This window comes from Zonotrichia albicollis, chromosome Z (assembly GCF_047830755.1).
Source record: "Zonotrichia albicollis isolate bZonAlb1 chromosome Z, bZonAlb1.hap1, whole genome shotgun sequence".
Lineage (NCBI taxonomy): Eukaryota > Metazoa > Chordata > Aves > Passeriformes > Passerellidae > Zonotrichia > Zonotrichia albicollis.
This window is the reverse complement of record NC_133860.1, coordinates 915707-941986: the sequence shown is the minus strand read 5'-3', so window position 1 is coordinate 941986 and position 26280 is coordinate 915707. Positions and strand designations below refer to the sequence as shown.

Genomic DNA, 26280 nt, shown 5'->3' with positions numbered 1-26280 from the left:
CTAGGGTACCCATGGGTCCTCCTTGTCTGTGCTCCCAGTATCTCCAGGCTGCCAGAGCTTCCCCCTCTCTGGGGCCACGTTTCAGGGTCGCGGGGGTGCCTCCTATCCGGACACCTTCCCGCAGGCTGCCGAGTGCCCCCCAGCTCGGGTACCGCCACTCTCCGCTCCGGGCGGACCGTGCAGGGCCTGTCCCAGGCGCTCCAGTCCCCTCCATGGGGGCACCCCGCATCCCAGCACCCCCCGCCGGGGCTCTGCCGGCAGCCAGCACGGGGACCCAGCCACAATTCAGCCGTCTCGGAGCCGCCGAGCGCTCCCCGGGCCGCCCCGAACTCGGCTCCGGCGGCTCCAGGGCGAAGGCGGCAGCTCCGGCCTTGGGCAGCCGCAGCTCGCCCAGGGCCGCCTGTTTCACTTCTATCAGAATATTGGCTACCAAATTTGCTGTCTGGAAGAAAAGTGAATTAAAATGATATAAGCAAACAAACATACCAACGCTTGAACTTTTTTTATTTATAAGAAAATGAGGTAATGACATGCACTGGAAATAATAGTTCTGTTTTATTCCACACTTGATAGAATTCCCTGTTGCCAGAAACTGTTTATTGATTTGCATTAGGAAATTACAGCAGAACCACAGTCCAGCAATGAGGGTGCTTTCCTGAAGCCATATGCCTGTCAGTCCTCATGGTGGGCATGCAGAATGGGGAGGAGGAGGAGAATGTAACTTGTGAGCAACTTTATGACAATGAACACCAGAATGACCTGCCCGAGGGTTGTGGTGGTGGTAGCAAATCGAGAACCACTTAACGAGGAAAGCCAAAGCTAGTCAAGGCATTTTCAGCTAAATGCAGGTTACACAAAAGGACGATAAATAAAAAACAGAGGTCACAATCCTTCTGCTTACTTTCTTTTTTTTCTCCCAACATTCCTTGGGGAAATTTTTGGGAATATCTCAGGATAATGAATCCAGGCTAATTCAGGATAGTTCCTGTGACTGGAGACTCTGATGAAATCTCTGGCAAGAAAAATATACATCCTTCTGGTAGATGGAATAAAAAGAAATACTAAAACCCAGCTGGTAAGGCCAAGGTGTTCCTTTTGGCAGTCTCTGTGAAGCAGAGTCAAACTGCCTCATCCCAAGCAGGGTTTTCACTTAGTGGATCTCAGGTCCCTGCAGAGGTGTCCATGTGAGCAGCTCCTTGGAGTCCCATATGCTTGGTGGGCATCCATCAAGTCAGTCAATGGAGAATGTGAGGTGACTCACAGGAGCAGATGAAGGTGCCCCTTTTGGGATGAAGTTGAACATTCCTGCAGCTTCCTTGCCCATTGCCTGGTTGTGGCTGGTTGGACAGGCAGATCTGCCAGTCTTTTTCTGTCCAGCGAGACTCCCAGGCTGCAAGGAGCTGCCCTAAATTCCTTTGTGGAGGGCGCAGTCAGAAGCTTTGCTGAGCAGAGGCTGCCCAGCAAGTGCAGTGTGACTGCAGGATCCAGCAGAAGCAAGACAGAAGAAGAGGAGGCAACCTGGACACAAGCTGATTGAACAGCAGCACTTTTTAGCACTTACTGCCTCAATCCCTTAATTCAGGGATTCAGCCTATGTCAGAGAGCCCTGTCTTGGTACTGGGAGGCTTCTCACAGCCCTTGTGGGACCTTGCCAGGAGTGGTGGCTGGACCTTCACAGACTAGGAAGAACCTTTACCCTGTGAAATTGAAAGCTGTGTTCAAATAAAGAAGGAAGCCTATAGGAATCACCTCTACCAAGCCCCCTGAGATTTTTGTCAAACTGAATTCATGTTTATGGCTAAATGGCATGGGCTAATAGCTCCTCACACTTTACCATTCTGTTAGAGACTTCATGTTTATCTAAGTGCTTTTTATTGCCTGCACTGATACAGAAATAAAGCAATTCAAATGCATCCCAAAGACATAATTTCCTTCTTTTCCTCATGTGATAGTCAAGGATCTGAGACACAAAGGGCGACAAGACAGAAGAACTTTGATGGGAAAAAAAGATGTGAGAAGACTTCTCTCACTTCTCTTCTGTCCATTCACACAAGGAAAACCCTGTAGTTTTTTTAGGTTTCCTGCAAATATTCTTCTACTTTTCTTAATTATAGAAGACTAAGCATATTTAAAGGTGTTTTAGAAATGCAAAGATAATAGATTTTAAATTAATTAATACAGTATACCATTAATCAAGTCTTCTTGAAAAGCTTTAACTTAACTAGAAAGGTCTGTTGGGTTTGTTGTAGTTTTTTAATTAAGCAATTTATTTCTAATGTCTTTAATAGATTAGAATATTGCCCACAAAAGAATTAAATCTTGAGCAATCTTTGACTCTGGAGGTTTGCCTCAACTCACAGGGCATGAATATTAAATTACTTCGCAGAGTATGCACGAGGTTGATGTTTCAAGTACAAGTCAGAGATATTTTAATGAGAACTTAAAAATACCTTGCACTAAATTATCTTAAATTCCTAAATCATTATTAAATGTTCATAAGCACAGTTCCTATGTTTTCACAGCATCTTATTCCCTGAAAAAAAATGAGAAAAGCAGAAAAGCACAGGTCAGCCTACAGCTCCTAAAAATCAAGTGTGTTCTACACATGCTGAATTCTGGGATGCTGCTAAATATTAAAAAGAGCTGGGATACTGCTAAATTTTAAAAAGTTTAATAACAAAAAATATTTTTAACATCAGATGCCTGTTGTAAAAGAAAGAAAAAAAGGAGTCTCATAGTCTGATGAGTGTGTTATCCTGGAGAACACAGAGTAAACAGGTTTCAGTGTGTGTGAGAGAGAGAGGGGTGTAAATTTTCATTTTGATTCCTACCTAGAAATTCCTTTTTCGTTTGCTTGTTTGTTTGAATTTTAATACTTCACTGGACAACGCCAAACCTGTTGTGTCTGCTTTGTCTGCAGGAAGAGGAAGGAGCAGATGGAGTGGTTTGTCTGTGATAAACCATTCCTGCAGAGCCTCTGATCTAACTCACCCTAACAGGCAAAGCACCAGACGTAAGAAAAGGCAGCCGGATACACAGACTCACAGAGATGTAAACCAGCCTCTTCCAAGACCTCAGCTGAAATATTAGGGAAAAACCCCAGCTGAAGCCATGACTATAATAAATGTTGTGCAGCAGAGCACAGCAACAGGAGCAGCCTCCGCAGCAGGGCTCGCCACCTCTGCAGAGCGTGGTTTGCTCTGTGCTTGACTCTCACCATCGGGGAGGGGCAGCACTTGGAGGCACAGTTCTCCATCCCACATGTTAGAGAGACCTTTGGTTCAGGGGCTGCAGTTTGCAGGAGTCTTTGCTAAGTAACATTTAATGGAGAAGGATGATTAATTCTTCTGATGGAAACCACTAGTGATGGCCCACTGAGATTCAAGCAGAAAAAAACCAGAATTGCTGCTTTCGTGTCATTAAGGTCTGCTGTTTAATTTTAAATGCACTCCTCTGTTTGTAATAAGCCTGACACTGATTTCCCCAGGTGAGCACTCAATGCTGCCTTCTCCCAGCCATCTCCCTTATTGATGAGTGAGTTTCTCTTACAAGGGCTGTCGTGTGCTTGCTGCTTACCCCTGCTACCATGTCCCTGACAAACCAGGCTACAGCTCTTCTTCCATTAACTTCCAGGAAAAATTCCATACAGAAGGAGCAATTTTTGTTTAATTATAACTTTGGGAGTATTTTTTCACCATTTGTACCATGGTTTATTGTAGCCATACTTTACTGTTACTGACAAATAGCAAAATTTCCAGGAAATTTGACATGCTGAAATTCCCTGTAATGGCTGGAAGCTCATCCTCACCTCTTTTTCACATGTATTTCTGTAATATCTGATTTTTTTGAATTTGAAAAAAAGGCACCTTTTTTGCAATGTAAATACAGAGATGTCCCACATCCTTGCAGCAAATTATCAGCACCTAAATATTGTAGGTGCTGATGATTTATATGAATAATTCCAGCTTTTCCTTGCCCTGGTATTTCTCACTCCTAGAACAAATTTGGAACAAATATGGAACAAATTTTCCCTTATAAATTCAGTCATATTTGTTGGTAAACCTCTGTCCCCTGTGAAAGTGGCACCTTAAGCATTTTCTTCTTTCAGGGAATGGCAAATAACCTTTTTTTTTGTTCTAAAAGCACAAGTACCCTGTTTCACTGAATCAATACACAGATAACAGCTGTTTCTGTTCCTGTGTTTGATGGAGATTTATGTCCCATATTTAATGAGAGAACATTGTTGAGAACTGCGGACACAGCAAGAAAGTTGCTGTCCACAAATAAAAAATAAAGGGGAAATCGTATTTTTCTTGGACATACTGTGCATCTTCAGAATACTGGATAGAACAGGGGAAAAGAGGAGAGGAGAAAAGAAGAATAAGGATTATCACATGTATTATATATTTTCACATGTATTATATATATTATATATTAGCTTATGGCTAGGCAGCAGAAGAGCACAGACTAAAACACTGTTCATTTTGCCATCCTGGAAGAGTTTTTTTCTTTCCTCTGGAAACAGAGGATATATTGGGTAGCTGTGTTTAATTTCTTATAGGGTACTTTACTTTAATTTGAGAAAAGCACAGGGGGCTGCAGTCACTCGGGGTCTGGCCCAGATGAGCAGACCCCGAGACCGCCCGGGAGATTGGTGAGAGGTCTCCAAACTTGGAGATCAAAACCAAGGGATGGGCACAGATTGGTGACCCAAAAATAAAGAGGATTTATTAATACAAAAATAACAAACAGGACGCAGGCAAGCACACTACAGAGGGGAGCACCAAAAAGGCCAAGGGCAAGCGTAAACACAATTTCTAGAAAGTAGGATAAAGGTGGAGTTTGAGGGTCCAATAGGAAAGAAGGATTAGGAATATGCAAAATACTGCAGCACTTTTAAACCAATAGTTTCACAGAGAACAGAGAACATTCTGGAGGTGATGACACAGGGGATGCTGGGAGTGAGCTGTCTCCTCGCTGCAACCAAAGTGGTTCCCCCCTCCCCCCGCCCTTCTCCTTCAGTCTTGACAACTTTATTTCACCCCAACAAATCATCCTCAAACTCTTTAAATTCATTAGTATCAAAGAGAAAAAAGGCAGTGCCTGATAAAATGCTGTGCATTTGGGCTATGAGTATGTGCAGAACCTGCAATGACACGCAGCGATGGTGTCAGCCCCAAAGCACTTGTGCCAGTCACACACCCCTGGGATGACCTGATGCTGAAGAGCCCCAGCAGTGCAGGGAGAACTCAGTACAGAAACAGCCCCAGCACCTCTCTGTGCTGTCCCGGCCCTTCCAAAGCTTCCTGAGGTGCCACAGCTCAAAGGCTCAGCCTGGGGCTCACAGGAGCCATCAGTGTCCTGGCTCTCTTGCTGGGAGGTTTGTGATGGTATTGCTGGGGGTTTCCTCCTCTCCCTTGGGAGGAGAAACACACTGATGTTGGTAACTCCTTCCCACCTGGCTTTGGGCCCACCTGAGTTGGTTTTCATAGGTTTTCTCCCTAAAGTCTGCCCACAAGCTTCCTTTTATCCCCTTGGTTCCCAGTTCTGCAGTTTTCCTGGGATTTTTGCTGTCTCCAGAACCGTCTGTGGCCGATGAAGCTGAGGGAGCCTGCAGTGGCCTGTGCCCAGGCTGGCCTCTGTCCCCGTGCTGTCCCTGCCCTCTGCCCCCGTGCCGGTGCAGCCGTGGGGCTTCACCCCACACAAAACAACTCCTGGCACCGTGGGCTGAAGCGCAGCTGCGCCAAGCCGGGCTATGCTCTCCTGCTGGTGAGAGCTGCCCCAGGCTGGAGCGGCCGGGGCTGGACAGAGCCAGGGCAGCCTGGAGACGCTGCAGTGTCTGGCCAAAGCAGAAATGGTGTCCCTGGTAGCGCCCAATGTCATTGCCTGGGCTCGGGGCACAGGAGGTGCAGGACAGGGACAGCACGAGGCTGGGGCACGTGGGACTCACCAGCCTGCTGCTGAGGGAGAGCCTGCTGTCCCCGTGCGCTCGGAACACGTGTGGAGGGTCCCCGAGACACCCTCAGAATGGGCTCTGCCAGGACCTTTGCTTGTGCTGCTGCAGGTTTTGGAGACAATTGTGCATAAGAACGGGCACTAGGATCAGACTTGGGGCTGGCATGCTTTGCATTTCCAGGATGGCTCATGGACAGGGTGAGGTGGTACTGGGGCACTCTGCATTAAGCTGTGATTCTATGGATACTTCAGTAAGAGGTTTTTCAGGCTGATTAAACCTCCATCCTTGCTATGCTTTGTTAGGAAAATTAATCCACAAACACCAGAGGTTTATGGCCAAAAGGGAGACAGAGGAGTCCTTTTTGGGTTTATTCGAATAAAGGGAGAGGCCATGGGGCATTCCCCTGGGATCTCTTGAATTTTTGGAGGACACAGCCTCCTTTTTATCCCAATTTCCTGGCCACATTTCTCTTCTTTCTTTCCCCATTGGCTGAGGTACTTGAGAGCTACGGACTTCCTGATATGCCTGATACCAAAGGTTTCCCTCTAATGTATAACCCTCCCTTTTAATTTTTAATTCTTAATGAATTTAGGGGTTTTTCTTCCCCATTGTTTCTTTCAATGTCTAGTTTCATTTATCAGCAAACCTAAAGGTTATTTGTAAAAGCAAATATCTTTTTCCGTTCATTAATCAGTGGAATCCTTCCCAGTGCTAGTTGTATCTACCAGCAGACCCACAGCTGGTTTGTAAAGACAAATCTGCTATTCCTCTCAGCTTTCAATGACATTTGCATCTCTATTTTGTAAATCTTCAGAAATCTTAATAATCTTTGGCCCTGTGAAATGTTACAAACATCAGCAAAAGTCATCATAGTTTCCATGCAAAAATACATAATTTTTGACATTTGGGAACTGGAAGGAACTAGTTTCTATTGCTGATAATACACAAAGAGGGCAGGTTGGTGCCTCGGGGCCTGTGTCTGTTAGTGTTGTCTGAAAAATACCTTTTGAATTGGCACCCTATGGCCCTGGATGGCCAGAATGGAGGGCCAGGAGGCTAGACAGGTGTTTAATACTGAGTCTTTGAGCTTTTAAGCTAAATAAAAGTTTAAAATTCTTAGAACTATGTATTTATAAAACAAAAGTATAAAGGAGAGATGTTGTACACTCTCTATGTACAACAGAGAGAGATAGAGAGAGAGAGAGTGTGTGTGTGTATGTGTGTGTGTGTGTGTGTGTGTGTGCGTCACACCTTGAACATACCACATTATAATAACAGACTCTCCAAACATCCATTCTTTTTTATAACCATTATCCATTAGGAAATCCCATGTAAAACTTATTTCTTTGTTCAGAAGTACCTCACCTACTGACAACAATTAGAATTGCTTACAGGGCCTCAGTTGCAAATGCAAAACATTCAAAACTCAAGCTAATTGGTTACATTGGAAAATACACTTCACGTTTCTCAAGAGGTTTCTCTGCCGGGCTGCCGGGGCTGCGGGACAGTCCCGCCGCGGCTGCGCTCACCACAGCCTGGCCTGCTCGGCTGCTTTCTCTTTCCGACCCTCCTGGGGAGGCTCTGACATTTCCTCTTCCCTGATGGAAGTGCAGCTGCTGCCAAAGGAAACGTCCCCATACTCACTCAGTGTTCCCTTTGCTTCCCAGATGTCCCATCTGCTGTCGCTGCCCAGGAGAGCTGCTCTGCACGGGAGGAGGAGACGGAGGGAGAGGCTTTGAAGGTGGGGCAGCTGGGATCCCTCTGCTTGGAGTGCTGTTTACAGATACGCGGACTTGAATGTAGACAGGGTTTATTACGTGTGTATTTCCATATGTGGGTTGCTATTTGTATGGGTTTATTTCCATGTGTATATTCTTATATTTATGTGTACTTATTTTGCTATGAATGTATCATATATATATTATATGTAAATATATACATACATGTTTGAAATTACTTATATGTGTATAAATTTATTTATGTATACATGGGTATTGTTATATCTGTGCTAATTTTTATTTCCTATGGATACAGTTGTGTAGGTATCACATTTGATATAATTTTTGTTATATGGCTTTTAAAATAGGAATATTGGTATTTGTATAGATACATACATCTATTCTTATATGTATATTTATCTGTTTCTGGATGTAATCCTATTTACATATCTATGGAGGTATTTTTGTCTTCCTAGATGGGCTTAATCTTTGTAGTAATATGCAATAAATTAAGTTGTTAAATGCCTAATTGATCTTTGTGTATAGTGAGTTATTTTAGAGGTTGGCAATAAATTAACTGAAGTTGGTACCTGTGTATTATTACATAGACAGGGTTCTCAGAAGCCAGCATAAGTTGTTTGCAAGTGCTAGTGAGGAGATTAAATAGAGATTCTCATTGCATGTGTGCTTTATAGTCTTGAAAACAGAGGCTTAGTAACAGTATTTCATGCACATGGATCTGCAGCCCACGGCAGCGTCAGCCCCAGCCTGCCGGCCCGGGCCTGTGGCCTCACCCGGGCTCTCTCCAGGCTGGCAGCAGCGGGTCCCCGTTCACTGCTCTTGCTGCTGGCCTTCAGCTCCTCCCTGCTGCCTCCCGTCAGTCTCTGGCTGTCCTCAAGGTCTTCCTTGCAGCTGGGGCAAAAGTGGAGGCTCTGGAATTGCTTCCAAGGCCTGACAGAGCTGCAGTCCCGGAGCCCTCTGTGCTCCCTGCTGGCTCCCTCCATCCCCTCAGCCCCACCATGCTCTCGGTGAAGCCCCAGCCCCCTTCAGTTTCTTCAGCCCCTCACAGTCCTCTCACCCCCCTCAGTCCCTTCTGAGCCATCCCATCCCCTTAGACCCGCCACCCCATCAGCCTGTGCCACTTCCCTGTCACCTCAGTGCCACCATGGCCCTCGGCTGCCCCACAGCCCTCAGCCCCAGCAGCAGCTCAGGGTCACCGTCCCTTGGGCGCCACTGCCCCCTCAGCCCCCTCAGTCTCACCGTCCTTCAGCAGCTCCTCAGGGGACAGTGCCTGGGGCCAGCGGCAGCTCCCACCGTTCCAGGGACAGCCGGGGCTGGAAGTGCTGCTCCGCCCGGCCCGGCCGCCAGCTCGGACCCAGCACAGGGACAGGGGACACAGGGGGCACCGGGGGAAAAGCAAGAGGTGAAAAAGGCAGCCGAGGGGGAAAGAGGTAAAGATGCAGCCTAGGCCTACACAAACAGCAATCTGTCTAACTCTGAAAAATCTATAAATGTAAATTTATAATAAAATATTATTATATCACTTCTCTAACTGTGTACATATCCACATTTAACTATACAGATATATCAATATATGCCCATAAAAACAGAACACTATCATCTATAAATGGAACTATAACCACTAATAAATAGAACCATAGAAATCTATAAACATATCTACAAACAGAGGAGTTCTACCTGCCCGATGGTCACAGGCTCTCCCCTGTCTCTTCCTGCCATGCAGGGCAACCCTCCTGGAGATGTTGGTCAGATGGCATCTGGGAAGCAAAGGGAACGCTCAGTCAGTATTGGCCCTTCTGCACCTTTCCCTTGGGCACAAATTGTCCTTCTACCAGGGGCTGTCAAAGATGGCCTGAAAGGCAGACTCTTACTTGGCAATTGGAAGCAATCTGCCCTTAAAAGAACAGGGACCATTCCAAGTGTTCAAAAGTGTGTTTCAACACATTGAAGTATCTCGATAGTCTCAGCACTCACAATGCAAAGGGCACCCAGGAGAGCTTGAAACAGAGACAGTCCCAGCTGCCACAAGGAAGCCCAGCCTTGTTCTTTCTCTGTGCTGACAGACAGACCTCAGTCCTCACTGAAATGGCTGAAGCTGAAGGTGCTGGGAGCTGAGCCATGAACCAGCTCCATTACCTGGCATCTACAAGCTGCCCTCTGCAGTGAGCAGCAGCTGCTGCAACTGGACCATCAGCTCTGGCAGGAAGGGCTGGGAGGGACAGAGCTCCCTACGAGGCCTGCAGGCTGCACCAGCTTGGCTAAGGGATGGATCCACAGTGCTCTCTCTCTCCTCTTAGGTCTCCCTAATCAGGGGTCATTCAAGCTTTTCCTTTTGTTACTGGAGTTACTGTGATTTTTCAGTTGGTTGGCCTCTGATGTGCTGCTTGTTTTTCTTGTGGGTCAGGACTAATACCAACAGACTGTTACTACATTTAGTCAATGATTTGGACTTCTGTCTTGACTTTTTGCTCTTTTTTTCCTCTGTTCCTTCAAGAGTCACTCAGCCTGGCCTCCCTAGCACCCTGCAGCAAATTTATCCACCAACTTCAGCACAAAACTGGGACACCCGGCTTGGTGACACAACTCCCACAAGCTCAGGTTTATTCCCTGCTCTCTTGCCCCAGCAGAGGACTCAGGGTCAGAGCCTCTGGAGAAGCGTGGAGGGCAGGGCTCAGGCACGTTGTGCCCGTGCAGGGTTTGAACTAAAGGCACCAGGAAGCACCAGCTCTGCTCAGAGCAGCCATCTCACAGCTCTCTAAACCAGTGGGGGCTCTGTCCATACCAGGCTCCTCAGGCTCCTGGGAACTGTTCCTGCAGCTCTTGGTGCCAGATGAAGCTTCCTCTGCTGCAGCTCTGTCCACAGGCTCCCCTCCTGAAGAATCAGGGGCAACACCAACATTGCCCTGAGCAGAAAAACAGAAAGAAAGGAACCCAAAGATCACTCACTATTTTGGTGGAATCATATCAGGGATACAATAATTGTCCTTCTCCACTCCCAAAGGACATGGAGAACAGAGGAGGGAACACTGCCCCCACGGTTCACATGACAAGCCTTTTAAACTCAGGATTCAGAGGGCCAAGGTGAAACTGAAGCTCTTACAAAATGACCTTTGAGACAAAAGTGGAACACAGAAAACCAGAAGATACCAAGCGAGGGGACGTGCCCTCAGGCTCTGACCCTGCCTTATCCCAGAGCTGTGAGAAATCAGCCAGCACAAAGCCAGGGGCTCTCCTTGCTGCCGGCACAGCTGCCAGCAAGTGCAGAGCCCACTCCCAGCCCTGCCCAGGGCTGTGTGCTGCAAACCCACAGACAAAGCACACATTTCTGCCTGGGAGTCTCAGCACCCCCAGCCAACTGCTCACACAGCCCATCACAAGGTGCTGCTTCTTGGAGCCCTCTGCTGCTGCCCCATCTGTGTTATCCAGGCAAACATTTATGCAGCCAGGGTATTTCCAGGATCACATTTGTGATCAGTGGCAAAAATCTGTAAATCGGGAGAATAGAAAAAAAACAACCCAAAAGGCAGGAAAAGCCAGACAACCAAGTAGCGTTTCTGTTCCATTGAGGAAGTTGGACACAAAGATATTCTCCCTATGACCAGTTTCAGAATATTTATCTCTTCTGCTGTAGCCTGTCCATCAGAACCCTAAAGATTCTAAAGATGGCTCTGAGCCTGCAATGTTTCCTTTTATTATGGAATGAAATGCTTCTGAAAACTGCTGTGTGTGACTTTACAGAAGACAAAAGTCATGCCACTTGAGAATAAGGTATTGGTAAATGCAAAATTCCCATTCTCCCCTTGAGTCATAATCACAAATGTACTGCAAGCAATGGGTCAGCACATCAACAGAAAGAGAGACATTCTTTGGCCAACACGTGTAATAATCTGCAAAAGGACAGAGAGCTGCAGCCCAGCCCAGCCCCAGCCACGGCTCTGGGAGCACCCACACCACGGCACGGCTCACACAGCAGCAGCAGCTGCAGCCCAGCCCTTGCTTTGCCTTGGCCTTCCCACCCAAAGGAGGCACAGCCCACATCTGCTGCTGCTACAGAGGCACCTCTGGCATGCCCCTCCCTGCACGGGACACTTGGCCTTCAGTGCCACTTCTCCAAACACTCTTCTCCTCTTTCCCAGCAAGTAAAACCTCTTCTTCATTTATTCTTCATCTCCTCTTTTGGAAATCTTTCTTTTCCAAGAATAATTCAATAACTAAATTATGATGAAATAAGTTCAATTAAAGAAGCCTTTGCTTCTCAGCCATGTAACAAGGTTCAAAAGCTCTCAGTCCACCCCTTTTATCCCCATCCAATGGAATTACTTGAGCAGAGGGAGATCTTTCAGACAGAGACCTCCTGATCTCCCGAATAATTTTCTCTACGGCAAAGCCTAGATCTGCTGGTGGCCATTCCTCCTCCCCAGGTGTGTTCTGTGCTGAGCTGGAGGCTGTCCATGCTGCACAGGCTGTACTGCCAGCGGGAGCGCTGGGCCCTGAAGTGCCCGGGGTGGCTGCAAGAATCCAAACACATTGGTCAGGCTCCACAACGTGGCTGTAGGACACAGAACTCTAGTGCTGCTGTGGATCAAACATCACGGGAAGCACACAGGAAAACCGGGCAGAGAATCTTTTGGCCTCCTAGGTGCCCCTTCCTAGTAGGCTTGACAACTTCTGGTTGAGAATGACAGAGCCTTGAGGCAAACTACTTCAAATGGTCACTTTTCATGACCTTTTGGAAAAACAAGGCTACAACTTTTTTCCTACCTCGGGGGTCATGGGCTGGGGGCTGCTGCTCCCTGTGGAGCTGCTGGAAGCTGCAGGGCTGGATGCCAAGCACCTCCCGTTCGGCCAGAGGCAGCTGCTCCCCATAGAGCTCCTGGCGGGATCCTGAGTGAGATAAACAGGGCAGGATACTTTTTCTCCTATTAAGGCCTTTATTAAAAGTGATCAGCTCAAGGCTGGGAGGCTCGATGCGTCCGCAGCTTCTCTGTTGACACTCCCAAGGTAACTCGGAGGAGGAGGAAAGTGCAGCTTTCTCCAGTAGGGGGCAGAGCTGGGGGGTCTTGTCCTCACGGGGGCAGTGGGTGTATACCCTGTGTTACGGGATTTGCCATCAGCTGAGATCTTTGCTCAGGGCAAGGGGCAACAAAGGTTCTCAGCATCTCTGTAGGCTCGGTACTTTGTTCCTCACGTCCAGACATCACTCTGATCTCTTAATTCTGTGTTGGCTCATTGTTTTTGGGGTCTTTTGATTACTTTGATGGGGTGACTTTCCCATGGCTTGCTGGTTCCGAAGTTATTTTGCATGCCCTCTGATGTCCCTCTCTTTATGTCCCTTCCTTTCACTGTGAGAAGAGCTATCAACCTGACTTTCAGGCAGGATGGTCCTGATAGAAAACGAGTAATTAACAAAAACAACCGGTGATTACAAACAGGTAGAACTCATCCTTGGCAGCAACTGGTTTAACTTCTTCACTCTGCAACATTTTTTTTTAAAACGGTGGCAGATTTTTTACTTATAGCACTGAGCACCTCTCGCTCGGCAGGCAGGGGCAGCTCCGCCATGGCGTCGATCGCCGACTGTGGCCGCAACGCCCGCAGCGCAACGGCCGCGGCTGCACTGGCAGAGCACGGCCTGAGGGGGCGCTGCGCTGGGGCCCACGCGTGCCCAGCGCAGTCCCAGTGCGGGCTGGCCTTGGCGGGGACGAGCGCGGCAGAGCCGGGGCTGCGGGCACAGCGCGGGGGGACGGCTCCGGGCTGGCCGGGCTCAGTGCAAACCCCCTCATTCTGTGGCTGCAGTCATCCTTCTGCCTTGGCTTTGGGGCACAGCCCCACAGCAGCAAGGCAAGGAAAATACAAAAGCTTCTTTCCTGGCAGTCAGCCTACTGCAGCTCTTGATGCCTGGGTTTATTCCTGCCCAGGTCCAAGACTTCTCATTTCCCTTCCTTTAACTCCATCAGATTCCCCTCAGGCCAATTCTTTAGCTGCTGACACCCCTCTGAATGGCACAAACATTTGGGCTATCAGCTGCTCCTGCCAGCTTTGCATTGTCTGCTGTGGAGAGTTTTGTCAAAGAGTGGCTTGAGGAGAGGGGACACAGCCGAATTAATTTGGGAAAGATGTCCTAACTAGGGCAGAGACAGGCAGAGGCCTTTTTTGTTTCTGTAACAGGATAGAGAATGGAAAAGTACAAGACCATAGTTAGTTCCGAATCTTACAGGTGTGAGATAATATGTCCTTGATTCTCTCAAAACATGATAAAGAAATGGACAGTGAGGCAGGAGAGATAGAGAACGTAGTCTCAAAGGAATGTGGATGAGTTAATGCTATAGTTTAACCAATAGATTGCTTGGCTTACAGAATATTCATAAGCTTATTATTTGCTGTATAAATGTTTGATATTTGTTCAATAAAGTGGGCCATGATGAACCAACTGGTGTCCTGGTCTCCTTCCGTGACAGTCTGCAGACTTGCTGAGGGTGAACTGCTCCTCCAGCCCGGCCATGAATGAAGACATTAAAGAGCATCTGCCCCAGCATCAGCCCCTGGGGGTCACAGCACCCATGACTTGCCTCCAGCTCTACTTTGTGCCACTGATGACAGTCCTCATCCATTTTTCAGCCTTCCTCACTGGGTGTTTTGGCAGTTTGTGTTTAGGGATGCTGTAGGAGATTGTCTCAAAGGCTTGGGTAAAGCTGGGGTAGACATCATCCATTGCTCCATATCCATCCATTTGGCTGCCCTATCATGGGCATCAGGTAGGTAACCATTACTCCCAATCGACTTCTCCACTTGTTTGGAATGGTTTTCAGGATTAGTTACTCCATCACCTGTCAGGGGACAGAGGCAAGGCTGACTGACCTGTATTTTCCTGTCCTTCTTACTCTCTTGGAAGAAATCACTCCATTAGAGCAATTCTGGCTGTTTTTAGCTAGGCAATTCCAGCAAAAATAGCCAGTAAGAAAAATGAAGCTCTAAATAGAGTCTATTAAATTCTACTTTCTGCTACCATTCTAGGCCACAAGAAAGATCTTGTTTTCTTTCCAGTATTGGACAGCTGATTAAAAAAAAAATACAAAAGTCTCCTTAATAGAATATTATAAAAGTCTCCTTAATAGAATACCTATTTCTCAGAAGACACATAACTTACATTTTCTTTCAGGATTTGACTGAGATGAAAGGACTTGAGAGCTTCCAGAATTTTGATATTTTCTTGTCTCCAGCTGTTTGGAAAACTGTTAGAACATGGTGAAGACACGGTGCTTTTGCAAATGCCATTCTGAAGTTTTGTATGCTTGTATTACACATAAAAGTACATATAAAAGAATTTTAGCAAACCTGTAGCACAGATTCCTTACTTTCAAAATGAGGAAATGCCAGAATTTATTTGATCTTTGATTATTTTATATTGTGTTTCTGATTCCTACATTTCTATATGCATATATCTTTTTTTAGTATCATGGTCACATACTCCATTTTCCTTCAGATCCCAAAATCATCAGTGCTCAGAATAGCCAATGAACAACTAATCAATATTCTTTTTCATCTCTTTTATTTAATAATAAACTCAGACACCATTGATCTTTTGGGAATCCAGATTGTATACAAAGTTGGCAGGGAAGATTCAGCTCTCAAGCCCTGTGAATTTTCTCCTCTCTCCTTTCCCATTCCCCTTTTCCTTCATCTCTGGCCTGACCTCAGGGCCCTTTCCCCTCCTGCCAGGCCCTCTGTTTGCTGCACTCCAGGGAGGCTCTCAGCTGTGGGTTCCCCAGCGTGGCAGCTCCAGGCTTGGAGCAGCAGAACCCAGCTGTGGCTGAGAGCCCAGACACCCCCTGGGCCAGCGCGGCTTTCAGCTGCCAGGGCAGCATGGAGGGAAAGGGCCAAGAGGGAGCTGAGGGCGCTGCCAGAGCAGCCCTTGGGCAGTGCAGGGTGAGAGTGGCTTAAAGTGCTGTGAGCCCCACTGCGGGGGCACAGGAGCTGCTCTGCCACGGCCAGGGCTGTGCCACCCATCCAGAAAGGCAGAGCCAGCAGGCTCCGATGGGGGAGAGCAGGCTCCTTCCCTACCAAAACTTGGTCAGTCCTGCTAAAACCTGTCTTTGTCCTTCTGTCTGAACATTGACAGTGCTTTGGAAAACAGAATGGAGATGACACGAGACAATCAATTATAACTTGTCAACAAATTTCCATGGGTTTTTTGTTTGTATGGGAGTTTTTTGGCTTTTTGTGGTGTTTTAGTTTGGTTTGGGTTTTTTGCATGTGTGTGAGGCTTAAATGTGTCCTGAAGTTCTTGTGCATCCATGAGGCTGTAGAGTGGCCTCCATGGGGATCTCCTTGGCTCTGCACAAGCCCAGAGAGCAGCACTGGCACCTCGGGCCGAGCACAAAGGAGCACAGAATGATCTGCAGGGTGCTCTGTGACAACAGGCACTAGGAGCTGTTGTCCAGTGTGTAAGAACTACATCCCCTCCTCTTCAGATTCTCCTGAAAATGCCCACTGATGTTGTTTTGTATGATGCAGCTCTCTTAAGCCCCTATTACACTGTATCTGCACAAGCATTCACATACATGTCTGCTAAAACAATTCTGCTCCAGCTGAAAAGCACTGGGTACCCTGAGCAATAGCAGTAGATAAATGAACATAGAGAGATTCAGGAGCAGAGGCAGCATTAAATCCATGACAATTGTGGAGATGTGAAAATACATAAATCCACCAATGGTAGCACAGCCCACACATCTCCACTGGGTTCTGTGGAATGGCAGCAAATAATGCACAGGTGTGGAGACCATGAACTGGTTGGTGCTGCACTTATTTCTCAGTGGGCAGAGCTGTGGGAGGCAGGGATTAAGGGTGATTTTGGAACAGGAAGAAGAAAGGGACAGACAAATTCCAGGTGGAGGCAGAGTGGCACTGCTCTGCTGACCCATGGAGAGCAGGGAACAAGCTGGAAATGAGTAGGAAAAAAAAGAGTTTTCTAAAAGGAAACCTTGCTATATATATATAGGCATTAGTGTTCTTGCCACAGCACACAGAGCTTAGAGCATGAATATATATCCCATTTAAATATTCCTGCAAAAAGTTAGAAAAATTCCTTTACACGTTATGTACACAAACATACCCATGAACAAATAAAAAAACTGCACAACCACATGCATCATTAAGCAGGATACTCTGCAGATTCTCACATTAACACTTGTATAATTATATATGATACTTCCAAACATTTTTTTAAAGATTTTTGCTCTCTATTTGCTTCTTTAAAACTCACAAAATGTAATGAAATTATCTTTTAAAACTGCAGATCCTGCTGTGTGACTAAGCAAGCCATTATTTGCTGGCCTTCAATTATCTCTTCCTTGTCTGTTGCAGTCACTGATGCATTAATTGCTTATCCAAACTTGAAAGGGTTCATGAGTCACTCTGAAGATAAAATAAATATTAAGGGGCCAGTTTGAATGGAATTCATGTCCTCTGCCTCTTAAAGCTGAAGAGGACATGAATTGTACAATGAATCTGTATTTATTACATGTCAGAATAATAAGACTTAATACTTAAGTCTTGATGTCTAATAAATGGGAAAATCGGAAATATGCTGACTAGGCCACCATGTTTCAAAGTGTTATAAATGATCAATTGTGAGCCAAATTATCAAAAATTGCAAAAAGATTTATTAAATTTTCTGCATGACTGAATTATAGTCTCCAAAACCACCACAGCCAAAGAGACCGCATTGAGCCCTGGATCAGACCTCTATCACTTCAGAATCCCCCCCCCCCCCCCCCCCCGTTCACAAGAGCCACTTCTTGCGGCAAGGCTTTATACAGTTTATTGTGCTCGAGGTGAAGGGGTCCCAGTTTATTTGTAACTCTTCACATTCATCGCTGTTCCTTTCAGTGTGCAGAGCTGGACAAAGATTGGCTCCAGGGGGATAGTCAGCGTTGATGGGCTCCGGGGAAGCCATGTATTCAGATGTATAATTCTGGCGTGGCTGGCTATCTTGACTGATGTGATCGGCAGGGCGATGATCGATGATCGCTCTTAGGTGGTTTCCTTCCGATGACTGGAGATACCAGTGATCATCATCGTGGAAGCGTCTATTCTTATGCTAAAGCATCCATCGTTATCTTAGCCATGTCCAGGAATTCGTTGGAATCTGAACAGACATCTGCTCTCGGGCTGTGTGTGGTCACAGACACGTTTTTGATTTTACAATCTTTATAAAACACATTCTTTAACAGCATGAATTATTTGTACCATATGTTACAAAAGGATCATTGCATTTTAGTCTTATGTGACCAAATCAGTGATGAAAGAGAGAAAGGACTGGTCAATTACAACAGAGAAAGCAGGTGAAAGAAATGTCTAGGTCTACTGCAGCTGGAGTCAAAAATTAAGTGTGTGGGTTTTGAAGTTGGGAAGGGATTCCAGATCAGATGATTTTAACTAACTTGCATTACTAAATGCATGATCTTCAAACAAACACGTTGGCAACACATATCATGACATAAGTCATGTTGGTATTCCTTGCACTGAGCAAAGGAAGGAGAGAAGGAAGGCATGGAGTTTCCAGGAGTATCCAAATAAATCCACTTTATTCTGGATCAATATGGAATTTTCATGATTCAAAAACAGTAAGTGGAGGGTTCTTCACCCATTTCTTTTTTTACTAAAATTCAGTGAAAGATACTATTTTGGGTGTAAAAACTTTAATGTTGAAAACATTAATGTGCTGAGAGAATTTGAAGTCTGGGCCGATGACAATTCACTGTTGAAAATCAAAGTCTAAAACTTTTCAAATTAAATGATCCAGGATGAAGTAGGAAACACAAGTCCTTCCCTTGAACCTCGACTTGCCTCTTCTAGCTCATTCTTGAAAGTGTTAGGCAAAGAGGATGTCCTGGGGTGACGTTATGATGCTTGTATATCCCCATTCATCTGTTCTGTGCCTTTAAGACCGGCACTGAAGAGTGGAAGTTTTGTTTGCGTTTCTCTTATCAGGGACACAGAGGAAAGCGGTACATAAGACTGTTTTTTCACTTCCAGCTTCAGCTTGCTGCTTTTGCTTGCTCTCTTTTTCTGCTCTTGCTTCTGCTCTGCTTTCTGCCTCTGCTTATTAGCTAGTTCTAGCTAAACAGTCCACATTGCTTCCTGGACTGTTTCTCCTCTCCTGTTCCTGTGACCATCTCGAACCTGCTCAGGACTGGGACCCGGGAACACCGAAGGTTCAGCTGCAGCGGCTGGCCCAGCGCCGGAGGGACTGAGAACAGAGCAACCACCCCCCCTGAAAGAGACTTTCTGATTTTGCCATCTTCCTCAAAGCGGTGTCATCGGGTATTGTTCATTTTGTGTGCTGGGGGGTGCGGGGCCAGTCAAATAAACAGGTTCTTTCCACCTCTCTCCGAGGAATTTTTTCCCGAACCGGTTGGGGGGAGGGGCCGTGTGGGTTTTGCTTTCTGGAGGGGCCCTCCTTTGCAGATTCTTTAACAAATGTGCCCTAAACCAGCACAAATTTTTGGCGCCCAACGTGGGGCGAGAGAGAGAGTGGAAAAACCCTGTTTTGACTGCATTTTGGCTGCTATTACTCTGTGTTCATTTAAATCAGCTAATAGCCATGCTTTTTGGATTCATAATGTCTGTTGGGGTGAAGGTTTGCATGCATTTCTGGTCCCTAGGGTTTTTTGAGATTTTAATACCTCTCTGGTCCCTAGGTTTATTTTCGTATCTAGAAATAGCTTTAGTATTGCCCCTAATACGTAGTTTTTACATCAGAGGGGCTGTGACCAGAATAGCTATCCTGCTGGGTTTGGTGGCAATAATGTGCAAGAAGTTTATAAACATGCTGGGGTCTGCTCCAGGTATGAATGGTTCATGGCTATGGTTATGCATCCAGTTTGTTGCAGGAGGAGCAGGAGGGAATGAGGTTTTTCATCCTCTGCTTTCCTCCTTCTCCTATGAATCAGTTGCATCACTAGTGAAGGATGTTCAGTTTCCCTTCAATGTTAAAGAAACCATCTTCCTGGTATTCAATCTGGTAACCTTCCTCTATACAGCCTGCTGCTTCTCTAGAATGCCCTCTAAAAGGGCTGAGATTTCTAGACGGGCTGATGAGACCCCTGACTCAGGAGTAAACCCTGGTGTGGAAAATCCTAAGTGGTGTGGGAAATGGGAGGATATGGGCCAAATCCTGAAGGAATTCTCTGACCCTATAGTGTGGGATTTTCCCCATGAACAAATTCAGAACCCAGCTGAGGTGGGGAAATATCTGAAAGAGAAGTATCAGGATGAGCCTAAGGAGAGGAAGGTCATTGCAGTGAGCTGGGCCCTGGCATATGCTTATCGCACACTGCTAGATACTCTAGGGCAGCAGACAGAGGCAGGGGGGCAGGGAGATAAATCAGCAACTGTCCCGGTGACTCAGGCTGCAGCTAACACTCCAGGCTCGAAGCCAGCAGCTAAACCCATGGCTGTTGCTACCAGCACTAGAAGTGGGAAATGCACAGCCAAGACCAATCGACCAGTGGATGATGATGATGATGATGATGATGAAGGAGAAGGAACCTCAGTGCCTCCTGACGTAAAGTCAGGAGTGAAAGCAGCAGATGCAAGATCAGATGCCAATATTGAGTCCTTCTCCCTGAAGGACCTTCGGGGCCTACGAAAGGATTACACTCGAAGGTCTGATGAATCCATAATTAGTTGGCTGGTCCGTCTCTGGGATGCTGCAGGTGAGGCTACCGTTTTGGATGGCACTGAAGCCAGGCATTTGGGATCCCTGTCACAGGATTCTGTCATAGACCAAGGAATGATGAGGGGGGCTAACTCTCACAGCCTCTGGGAACGGGTCCTAAGAAGTGTAGCAGAAAGATACCTGTGTGCAGACGATCTCTATATGCAGCAGACTCAGTGGAAGACAATAGAGCAAGGGATCCAACGCCTGAGAGAAATGGCCGTGGCCGAGATTATCTTCTCAGATGATGTAACAACTAGGAACCCAGACTTAGTACCATGCATGTCTGTGATGTGGCGAAAACTCATACGACTCGGGCCACAAGAATATGCCTCTGCCTTAGCCATCATGAAGAGGGATGAGAGGGGTGAGACTGTGCTTGACATGGCAAGGAAGCTCCGAGCATATGCAGATGCTGTACATGGCCCAACACATGCCAGAATCGCAGCAGTAGAAACACGTCTGCAGAACTTAGAGGATAAGATAGAGGAGAACCATAAGAAGCTTAGAGAGGAGATTAAAGAAGACCTTCTCCAAATTTCAGCAGTACAGATCCGAGGTTCCGGTATCCAAGGCAGACGTTTCCCAGATGGTGAGAGAAGATACACCCCACGAGCTGAGCTGTGGTTTTACCTGCGTGATTGTGGGGAAAACATGAGAAGGTGGGATAGGAAACCTACCGCTGTTCTGGCACGACGGGTGCGTGAACTGAAGGAAGCCACCAGGAGGAAAGCAGCTCCAGTTGCCCGTAGCCTAACAGCCAGGTATAATGATGATGACATGTCTGATCCCCTCGAAGGAACATCCAAAACATACACCCAGGGAAAGAATGATAACCAGGCTTAGAGGGGCCCTGCCTCTAGCCAGGTAGAGGCCAGGGAAAATCGTGTCTTCTGGTCTGTGTGGATTCGTTGGCCTGGCACATTGGAACCACAAGAGTACAAAGCTTTGGTCGATACTGGTGCGCAGTGCACATTAATCCCATCAAGACATGTGGGGACAGAGTCTGTTTCTATTGCTGGTGTGACAGGGGGATCCCAGGATTTCACTTTGGTGGAAGCTGATGTGAGCCTAATGGGAAATGAGTGGAAGAAGCATCCTATTGTGACTGGCCCAGAGGCCCCATGTATTTTGGGCATAGATTACCTTCGAAGTGGGTACTTCAAAGACCCAAAAGGACTCAGATGGGCATTTGGAATAGCTGCTGTAGAGACAGAGGGCATCCAGCAATTGAACACTTTGCCTGGGTTGTCTGAGAATCTATCTGCAGTAGGATGCCTGATGGGAGAAGAGCAACGAGTGCCAATTGCCACTTCCATAGTGCATTGACGGCAGTATAGAACCACTCAAGATGCTGTGATCCCCATCTATAAGATGATCCGAGAGCTGGAGAGCCAAGGGGTGGTCAGCAAGACCCACTCACCCTTCAACAGCCCCATTTGGCCTGTGCGAAAATCTGAAGGAGAATGGAGATTGACTGTGGACTATCGTGCATTGAATGAAGTGACTCCACCACTGAGTGCTGCCGTGCCAGACATATTAGAGCTCCAGTATGAGCTTGAGTCCAAGGCAGCAAGGTGGTACGCCACTATAGACATAGCCAATGCATTTTTCTCCATTCCTCTGGCAGCAGAATGCAGGCCTCAGTTTGCCTTCACATGGAGGGGAGTGCAGTACACCTGGAACCGATTGCCCCAGGGGTGGAAGCACAGACCCACCATCTGCCATGGACTGATCCAGACTGCACTGGAAAAGGGTGAGGCTCCAGAACATCTGCAGTATATTGATGACATCATTGTGTGGGGAACACAGCTGCGGAAGTGTTCGAGAAAGGGAAGGAAATCATCCAGATCCTCCTGGGAGCTGGTTTCGCCATTAAAAAGAGCAAAGTAAAGGGACCAGCTCGTGAGATTCAATTCCTGGGAGTGAAGTGGCAAGATGGACGGTGTCAGATTCCTACAGATGTCATCAACAAGATCACAGCAATGTCTCCACCAATAAGAAAGAGACACAAGTTTTCTTGGGTGCAATAGGTTTTTGGAGGATGCATATTCCTGAGTACAGTCAGATCGTGAGCCCTCTCTACCTGGTCACCCGCAAGAAGAACAATTTCCAGTGGGGCCCTGAGCAGCAACAGGCCTTTGTCCAGATCAAGCAGGAGATTGCTCATGCAGTAGCCCTTGGCCCAGTCAGGACAGGACCAGAGGTGAAGAATGTGCTCTACTCTGCAGCCGGGAACCATGGCTTGTCCTGGAGCCTTTGGCAGAAGGTGCCTGAGGAGACTCGGGGTCGACCACTGGGATTTTGGAGTCGAAGCTACAGAGGGTCTGAAGCCAACTATACTCCAACAGAGAAAGAAATCCTGGCTGCCTATGAAGGAGTCCAGGCTGCTTCGGAGGTAATAGGCACTGAAGCACAACTCCTCCTGGCACCCCGACTACCCGTGCTGGGGTGGATGTTCAAAGGCAAGGTTCCTTCCACTCACCATGCCACCAGTGCTACATGGAGCAAGTGGATTGCTCTCATCACTCAGCGCGCCCGTATAGGTAAACTGAATCGCCCTGGGATTTTGGAGGTCATTACAAATTGGCCCGAAGGTGAGAATTTTGGTGTCACAGATGAAGAGGAACAAGAACCAGTGACACGTGCTGAAGAGGCTCCTCCCTATAACCAACTGCCCCCAGAGGAAACACGCTACGCTCTTTTCACTGACGGTTCCTGTCGCATCGTAGGGATGAACCGGAAGTGGAAAGCAGCCGTATGGAGCCCCACACGACAGGTTGCACAAGCTACCGAAGGAGAAGGTGGATCAAGCCAATTTGCTGAACTCAAGGCTGTTCAACTGGCCCTAGACATTGCTGAGAGAGAGAAGTGGCCAAAGCTCTACCTCTACACTGATTCATGGATGGTAGCCAATGCTCTGTGGGGATGGCTGGAGAGGTGGAAAAAGGCTAACTGGCAGCATAGAGGGAAACCAATTTGGGCTGCTGGTGAGTGGAAAAACATTGCTACCAGGGTAGGGAGGCTATCTGTGAAAGTCTGCCATGTAGATGCCCATGTACCCAAGAGTAGGGCCACCGAGGAGCACCAAAACAATGAGCAGGTAGACCAAGCTGCAAAGATAGGGGTGTCCAAAATAGACCTAGATTGGGAACATAAGGGAGAGTTATTCCTAGCTCGATGGGTCCATGATGCCTCAGGCCACCAGGGCAGAGATGCCACCTATAAGTGGGCACGAGACCGAGGGGTGGATCTAACCATGGACAGTATTTCTCAGGTTATCCATGACTGTGAGACGTGTGCTGCCATCAAGCAGGCCAAGCGACTGAAGCCCCTCTGGTACGGTGGGCGGTGGTCCAAGTACAAGTATGGGGAGGCCTGGCAGATTGACTACATCACACTGCCCCAGACACGCCAGGGCAAGCGCTACGTGCTGACCATGGTGGAGGCCACCACTGGATGGTTGGAAACCTACCCTGTGTCTCATGCTACAGCCAGGAACACCATCCTGGGCCTGGAAAAGCAAGTTCTGTGGAGACATGGCACCCCTGAGAGGATCGAGTCAGACAATGGGACTCATTTCAAGAACAGCCTTATCAACACCTGGGCTAGGGAACATGGCATTGAGTGGGTGTACCATATTCCCTACCATGCACCAGCTGCAGGAAAAGTGGAGAGGTACAATGGACTACTAAAAACCCAGTTGAAAGCTTTGGGTGGGGGATCTTTCAAGAATTGGGAGCAGTATCTGGCAAAAGCCACCTGGTTAGTTAACACCCGAGGTTCCACCAACCGAGCAGGTCCTGCCCAGTCTGAGTCCCTGAATGTAATAGAAGGGGACAAAGTCCCAGTGGTACATATCAGAGGTTTGTTAGGGAAGACTGTGTGGATCAATTCTGCCTCGAGTACAGACAAACCCATTCGTGGGGTTGTCTTTGCTCAGGAACCAGGTTGCACGTGGTGGATAATGCAAAGAGATGGAACAACACGATGTGTACCTCAGGGAGATCTGATTGTGGGGTAAGAATGATATGGGGATAAGGGGTGGAAGGCCCCGCACCCCCCGCATCATAACGTCACCCCAGGACAGATGATCCCACAGAAATCAGAGGAGCATCAGGGTCTGTCCCTAAAGGGCAACTGTAGATGTGGAACAACTTGGGAGTTAGAGGGACATCAATGAGCCACTTGCAAATCCAACTGTTAGTGAAGAGCTCTTTTCCAAAGAAATGCTTGCTTCTCTCAAGGAAGCTGAGTAGCAGGACATTATGGCTCATGTAGCTGGCAGGTACAAAGCAGATAAAGCAGGAAATTTGTGGAAATGAACCCTGGTATTCACTGGTCAGAGCAGGATGAAGAATCCATTTTATCAGACTCTGGCTCTTAGTAAGAAAGGAAGAAAGCTCTATTTATTATATCAGGCCCAGCTGTTCACGGTCAGAGGTGGTATCAGCTGGTCAGCAGAAGGCACAGCTTTAACTCCAGCCTCCAGCTCATCATGCCTGGAGGCAGCCCTGGAAGTGCTCCTGCACCTCAGCTGGTGCCAGAGCACAGGGACACCCGCACACCCTCCTTAGGCCCCTGTGTGCCATAAAACTAAAGGCATCTCCCAGCCAACCATCCAATCCAGCACTTAGCACAGAGCATGTCACTGCCAGTGACATCAGCATGAAAAAATACAGAGGAAAGTGCAATTGCAAAATATATTGGGGGCTCAGTGTAATACAGGAAAAATTCAGATTTTGGTACTTACCTTCATAAATGAGCATACCTACTAGCTTTTTTCCCTAAATCATGGTTAAACATCTGCACTTCCCATGGCAATGTCCTAAAATTCTTCCATTCATGCATTCCCAGCTAGCAGAGCTCTCACACAGCTCACACAGCTAAAGAGAAAAACAGTGTTTTTTCTCTTTAGCGTAAGGAAGGACAGTTCAGATGAACTGTGCTGCTTCCTCTGAAAGATACACAATTACAGAAATAGTATCTGCAAAGTCATAGGTTCTTTAAGGCAGGCCTCTGGCATGTAAAATAGGGAGTGTTTATATTTAGCATAATGCGCACATAGGATAACAATCAAACCATTTTCTTACCTTCATGAAAAATAGTTTTTATGCTCCCAGATATGGCACAGCCAAATAAGGCCGAACTCAGACACAAATGCCATACAAATGGCCAAACCAATGACAGCTGCCGGTGGCACTTCTCCTGCGGTCCCGAGCGCCCCAAGCGCGGATCCAAGCGGCGTCCCACCTGCCCAGCTCATTCCGGCCCGCGGATGCGAGCCCGTCCCGGAGCGTCAGGAGCGGGGATGGGAGCTCAGCAGCTCGGGCTCGATGCCGTGTGCTCCGCTCGGGGCTCCCGAGAGCTCCTGCGGGGCCGGAGCAGCCCCGGGCAGCGGGAGCAGCTCCTGCTGCGGCAGCCGGGCAGCCTCGGGGGCTGCGGGGCCCGGCCCGGGCAGGGCTCGGCCCGGCCCCGGCAGCGCCGCGCCCTCAGCGAAGCTCCGGGCCGGCCGCCAGAAGGGCGGGATCTGCTCCAGGGATCCCTGCCGTGCCCGAATCCAGAGCCCGCGGGAGAGGCCGCCTGGGGCACAGCGGGCCTTCCCCTCCGGCCTGTGGCCTTTTGGGAACGCTGCCAAAGGGGCCCGGGTCTCTCCTCGCCGCCTGCGGGCATCGGCTCATTGCAGGGACCCGTCAGTCGGAGCAGGGCTCGTCCAGGCCGGAGACTGCTGCAAAACAGGCCGTCAAAACATCCGATCACCAGTTCCTCTGTGCCAGCGCCTGTGCTGGAGAGGAGGAGTCCCACACCTGTGAAAAACTGCTGCGCATTCACAGCAGCCTCAGCAGCCGTGGTTGTACACCATT

The 26280-nt window shown here is 47.8% G+C and overlaps 1 long non-coding RNA gene across 2 annotated transcripts; it reads right to left on the bottom strand.

Annotated features, from left to right (window-relative positions):
- Positions 1-495: 495 nt before the first annotated feature.
- Positions 496-26280, bottom strand: LOC141727133 (uncharacterized). Of its 2 annotated transcripts, XR_012578184.1 has the most exons (6): positions 25510-26280; positions 10478-10598; positions 8935-9452; positions 8469-8586; positions 7601-7729; positions 496-1697 (listed from the first exon to the last, which is right to left on the bottom strand). It is a non-coding gene; the product is annotated as an uncharacterized LOC141727133 (long non-coding RNA). The 2 variants fall into 2 exon arrangements; XR_012578183.1 differs by having other exon boundaries at positions 8469-9452.